This window comes from Pezoporus occidentalis, unplaced genomic scaffold (assembly GCF_034315485.1).
Source record: "Pezoporus occidentalis ecotype Australia unplaced genomic scaffold, CSIRO_AGI_Poc_V1 ctg4, whole genome shotgun sequence".
Taxonomy (NCBI): domain Eukaryota; kingdom Metazoa; phylum Chordata; class Aves; order Psittaciformes; family Psittacidae; genus Pezoporus; species Pezoporus occidentalis.
Window position 1 is genome coordinate 1,137,224 of NW_026915724.1, and position 6,000 is coordinate 1,143,223.

At 46.1% G+C, this 6,000-nt stretch overlaps 1 protein-coding gene across 2 annotated transcripts in view; it reads right to left on the minus strand.

The window, feature by feature from the left end:
- Nucleotides 1-4,052, minus strand: part of HNF4G (hepatocyte nuclear factor 4 gamma) — a 61,952-nt gene extending 57,900 nt beyond the window's left edge. Inside the window, exon 1 of one of the 2 annotated variants that reach the window (XM_062633157.1) lies at nt 3,795-4,052. The gene's annotated coding sequence lies outside the window, so the exon portion shown is untranslated. Of the gene's footprint in view, nt 1-3,706 lie in introns of both variants that reach the window. The other variant, XM_062633158.1, reaches the window with a different exon arrangement.
- Nucleotides 4,053-6,000: the final 1,948 nt, after the last annotated feature.

Sequence of the window (6,000 nt, forward strand, 5' to 3'; positions counted from 1 at the left end):
AAACAGAAGGCAAGAAAAATCCACACAACATCTTGTATACTGCTGACTGTAATGTATGTCCTTGTTGCCTGGATACCTCTAGTGAATTACCGAGCAAGGGTACGAGTCTTTTTCCTGGTAAGTATTAAATAAAAAAATCCCAACATCCTACTCTGTAACAGGCAGAAGATGCACAGGGAGGCTTCCTGCGGCTGTGCCAGCTGAATGCCAGAAAGAGACAGATCAAGCCTTGAGAATTTTAAATCTTGTGGGTTGCCATGCCATGTTATGAAGTAAATCTCATACAATTCATCACCCAAGTTGCAGAAAAATAGTTTGAGAACTCAAAATAATGAATTCTGTCATTTCCAATAGAAGTGTGAAGGGAGAATTATGAATGAACCTTTTAAAAACACGTATGTGGAGGGAGATTGCCCTTCTACAAAATGAAAGCAGCAGGCTTCTATTTAAACGGCCCAATCCTGAAAGCGAGACCTTTCATTTTCAATTAACTTAAATTGACAATTGAGAAAGGTTTGAAAATGTTGTTGGAGCCCTTCAGTTTGATAGATTTCAGCTCTGACATTACACACAGCATTCTGACCTGATTTTCAGGGGGTGCTGTTTTAAAGTTGAGGATTTGAAATGAAAAATATTTGACTCAATCAAAGCTGTTGCAAGACATTCAAATGCCTTAATCGTTAGAAATGTGTTTCCATGTTTTTTCATCATGATACATTATATAATGCATCATTCATTAAGATACATCAGAATCTAAGAGCCATGCCTTCCCACAACATTATTTTGTGTTACAGTGATACTTTCACTGAGAAATTAAATTTTATTAGAACACATTACCATGTACAACAGGTAACTACCACAGAAATAAAGATTTTCTTTATATTCTAAAGCAGTCTACATTACCAGTCTACATTACCAGAATTATTTAATATTACGTACTCTGTAGCAACAGGACTCAACATAGGCAAACCAAACTAATTTTTACGCTTTATATTCACTTTTAAAGACACAAATGAAAGACTTTAAAACAGCTGACATACTTCATTAAATAAAAAATGAGAAGAAAAAAATCAGAGAAAATTTCAAAAATCGCAAGCAAGAGATGAACCCTGAAATCACTGAGGAGTAAGACAGAGAGAGATCCCCGCACTGAAAGAGTCCGTTTATCAATTAATATATATAAACTACATTGCCCCTGCTACTTAACAGATATAAAAGCACAATCTGCTCAGCTCAGAACCCCATTATACCATATACGCCACCAATATACCGTATTAAATCAGTTGTGATTATTGTTGTTGTAATGCTCAATTCCCAAATAAACAAAAGCAATCAGACAAAAGTTGTTTTTTAACATCACATGGGTTACCACACTACTAGGTTTGATTTCTACTTTTTCCCAGAAAGTCTCTTTCAATTAGTGACCTGCTAAGAAGAATCAGTTATTTTCTAAAGTAATGTTTCTAGTAGCCAGTGGAAATTGATGTGCATGATGCAGATTTCTACATAACACCGATGACATGTGCTGGACACCATTTTTCCACCCCACACGAAAAAAAAAGCTTGAAGAGACAATATGTTCAGTCTCTTGTAGTATTAAGTCCATATGCACAATATAAATTCTGCCACAAAGTTTGAAGCAGAAGCTGTGTCAACCACATGGATCGAGTTCTGTTCTTGCACTACCGTAGCTGTTTGGTAAAGTCTGTGGAATCAAACAGGACTTGATTCAGAGACTCAAATTTGACCAAGCAATACTAGGCTATGCCTCGAGGAATGGGTGTAGCAAAGATGTGTTTATAGTAGAATGCTTTTGTTAGGAAGCTGGCCTGGAGAGGATTTAATGCGCAAATTAGCAACAAACTTCAACTGGCCATCCAAGGAACTGGCTATTATAGCCAGGCCACAGGAATTCCATTTTCCTCATTGTACCTCCTGTATTCTTCTCTGTTGGGATGCAGGACAGAGGGCAGTGGTAACTCCAAGCCACCTGAAGCTTTCCCCAATACACTGCCTAAGGGTACTTAAAATAGCTGTCTTGTAAATGCAAACTGGACCTCTGAAATGCTCTAGTTCCACACTACTGCTACTAAGGATAAAATTTTGAAACAGAGATTTTCCCCTAGTTTTATGAGAGAAGCTGCCAAGAAAGTTATGATCCATATTAAGGAAACACAAAATTTGTGTTTATTGGAAATAGGTCTAAATGTGTAAGCTACTAAAATTAAACAGTAACACCATGAACAAATGTAACAGCATATTTATTTATTTATTTATTTAAAATATGTGTATGAAGTGAGCCTTAGGCAGCCTGGTGCACTTCAATATGAAGAGAAGGTCAGGGAGATGAGTGCTGGGCAATGGAAATTGTGCTTTTAAAATTCTTTTTTCCTGTCAGTGCTTCAAAGACTGGAAGATAATGAGAAGTGTGAACTGTGTGACTACTGAGCATTTTATCCCTTTTTCCCTTATCATATGACTAGAAAAAAAGGAAAAGAATGAAATTACCAAAATATTGTTCATAACATTTGAAAATCACCTGCATGTATATAAATGTTTTATAAGCCTCCTACCTAAGTTGTAAGAACTTCTGTTCTTAAGGAATATGGGGAATTACATAGCACTTTATAGTTTTCTTCAGCACTTAAGCAACTCGGGGACTTTGACAGCTGTGTAGCATAGTCAGTCTTGTCCACTAACTCAGTCAACAAAGATGGTACTACAAAGTACCCTACTGTCCTTGATAAAAAATCACAGTAAATAAATGCATGTGCAGCACTGTACAAGAAAAGGCCTACATAAAGGAAGGTCCAATTTAACACACCCATAGTTTACTATGGAACGGTATTCATTGTTGCAAATGTGAAAACTGGCTTTGAATAGTGTTATTGTTGCAACCTCCTGTCCACTTCCCAAAATGCTTGACTGTACCTTCTATTTCAGTGTACAGGAACAGATGTTCAACTCACAGGTGCGAGTGACATCTGAAAGCTGGCCTTCATCAAAGGTACCCTGTAAACAGTGCACCTGCAACAATGCAAAAAAACACTGGAAACACTGCTGTGTCCACCTGCAAACCCCATCCTTTGCTTGCTTTCCCCCTGTTAGACATTTTCTCCCTGATAATTATATAATTATGTATATAGTAAGTATTTCAGGATTCTCTATCAAGGCATCCATCACCAGCCAAGCGCTATTACTACAGGCAGCCCTTCAATAACAAATCTGCACAGTTCATTCTTAGGGCGAAGAAATAAATCAGGGAGGCAAAACTAAAAAAGACATTAGAAAATCCTCCTAAACCCGGTGCAAAGTCGTGACTTCAGCCTCCAAGGAGTCACAAATGACAGAGCACAGCCCCAGCCTGCACCGCAACCGGTCCTCGAGCCGCGGGCCGGGGCCGGGGCGGCTCGCACGGGCGCAGTAGCGCGCACCAGGGCAGTGCGCAGCGCAACTGTGCTGCGCTGGGCGGCCGCGTCCGGGACACGCACCCGTGACCCCCGCCCCGGGGCCCGCGGCTGCGCCCAAAGTGGTGCGTTTCTTCTGGAGCGCCGGGGGCGCTGACAACAGGGGCACGTGACCAGGAGTATTGGGGAGGGAAAAAGTATATATTATATATACATTAAAAAGTAAAATATGTATAACATGGAATGTCACCAGGGCGGCTCCTGAACGCTTTCCCACGGGCACGGTCGACTTTCCCCACATTGCACGCTTGCCCCCTCCGGCGCGGCGGGCTGCGCGGGGCGGTGTCACTTGGCGGCCGCCGGCGCCTCCAGCTCCCGGGAACTTACCGGCGGGGCCGCCCCGTCCCTCGGCCTCCGGCGGCGCGGTTGCGGCTCAGGGAGGCGGCATCCCCCGGGCTTCCTGCCTCCCCGCACCCCCCGGCTCCCCTCGGGCGTCCCGGCGCTGGGCTGCGTGACTTGTTTGGTGCGGCTGGCACCGTCTTTACCATATGCTGTAGAGGGAAGGAGGAGGAGAGATCGTGTGTATGTGGAGAGCGGGGAGGGGGGAATTAACTTTGCTCAATGGCGACAGTGCAGCAGCCTCAGCCCAAGCATCAGATCGATTTACTAAACAAACTGAAACGTGGGTGGGGATGTTAACCAGTAACCAGCAGCCTCAATGAAAACTGAAAGCCGCTCCTGCCGACACCGACTGGCCCTGCAAGCAGCTCGAGTCCCGCCAAGAGGCGGGACAGGCTCTCCCGGCCCGGCCAAGCTCAACCCGCCCCCTCTAGCCTGCGGCTGGCGGAGCCCACGGTGTCGCGGAGGGGCTTTGCCCCGCAGGCCCAGTGCCCCGACTCCAAAGCAGCGCCCCCGGCTGCCGGGACGCGGAGCTGCCGGTTCCTGGGCCTCCCGCACCGGGCTGCCCCTGCCCCGCTGTTTCCCCGGGGGCGGGAAACACCCCCCAGGGCTGCCCTGCGCTGCCCCCGGGGGGGCAAAACCAGCCGCCCCGCAGGGGCCCCAGCTAATCGTGACCCCCGGCCGTCCTCAGCTGTCCTCAGCTCTCCGCCCTGTTCGGTAGCCACAGATTTACACCCAGACCTCAAGGATGTCGCTCCCTTCGCTGCACTGAAGCTGTTGGGAGGAGGGGGAGAGCCCCTATTTTAGTTAGGCACCCGGTGGTATAGAGAAACAAGACCAAATACGGGGATCGCTGCACACTCTGGGCTCCCTGAGCTAAAGACAATTCGTCGGCCTCTTAGGGAAGGTCGTGACACAAGGAAGTATTCATAAAATAGTAATTGTCACTGTCCTCCGATATTGAACATTCACAGACTCGAAACAATAACGCCTCGCCTATGGTATCACCAGCTTACACCCACGGAGGCATTAGGAAGAAAGAAAATAATTCAAGGCACTGAAGGTGTGGTGTTGTCACTCCAAATATAATCCCGGGGGGGGGGGGGGGCCCTTCTCGGAGGCGTGAGAGCAGGCTATTTGGAAGAAGTTCCCATGTAAGAACGCCTAAAGAAAGTCCCTGTGAAAAGGAACTGCCTCGCGTGGGTGCGTGAACGTGCCTGGCTCCATGGCACGCCCGTGGCAGTGATTTAACGACACTCTCACAGGAGAGCTCTACACAGGAAGGAAATTGAAAGAAAAAAAAAAATATGAAAAATGTTCCCTTTCTCCAGTCTCTGAACGCGGCCGGTGACTGACTGGTTTCCCCAGTGTGGAGATCAGCGAATTTCCTCTACTTTCGTACCGGTTGTACCTCGCCATGTTGCAGTATCTCGTTAAGCTGGCCAATTCCTCATTGCCAGAGTTTGACAGTGGAAACTCTGGATCCAGTTCCTAGGTGCTTTCGATTGTCATTTGGAAGAAACAAAGGGAAATTTGCTTCACAATTCCCCCTCCCCCCCCCCCCCCCCCCAATTACGAACCATTAATAACCACTGGAAATAACTGCCCAGGTAGCCACAGGGAAGATGTAAATATAACCAAAGCCCTCCAGTGTTATTTCAAAGGTGTTTTTAAAAGACCAATAAAAGTCGCGAGGAATACTTCTTCCTGAGGAGTTCTTGCCCATCTCCCGCCGCAGATAAAATACTGCAGGCAAGGGCAGCGCTGACAGTGAAATAAACGTTACTGCTGCTGGCTACAGCGCGCCTCGGAGCAATCCGCAGGCGCAAATACCCGCTGTAAAAAGCGACCGTCACTTACACGGGGGCTGGTTTTTACCCCTCTTCTGAGCATCTCGGCCATATGCCGTGGGCTAATAACCAGTTTTCTTGGGTGACTACAGAGAACTGGTGAGAGTTTATTTGCTGTTTTAATTAGAATAAAGTTAGCATGCTAAAGCCATGCGGTCATCTGCAGCCACTGTATTTCTACACTTGCGTCTGGAGGGGGGCCGCCCAATATTCCAATCACCTCAAGCGTATAGAAACGTTATTATTATTATTTCTGTGGGAAAGGTACTGCTTCGTGCCAAAAGCAAATAGCTTGCAGAATAGTAAATGGAATTTCTTTCATGTGCGAGAATATTTGAGCCTAT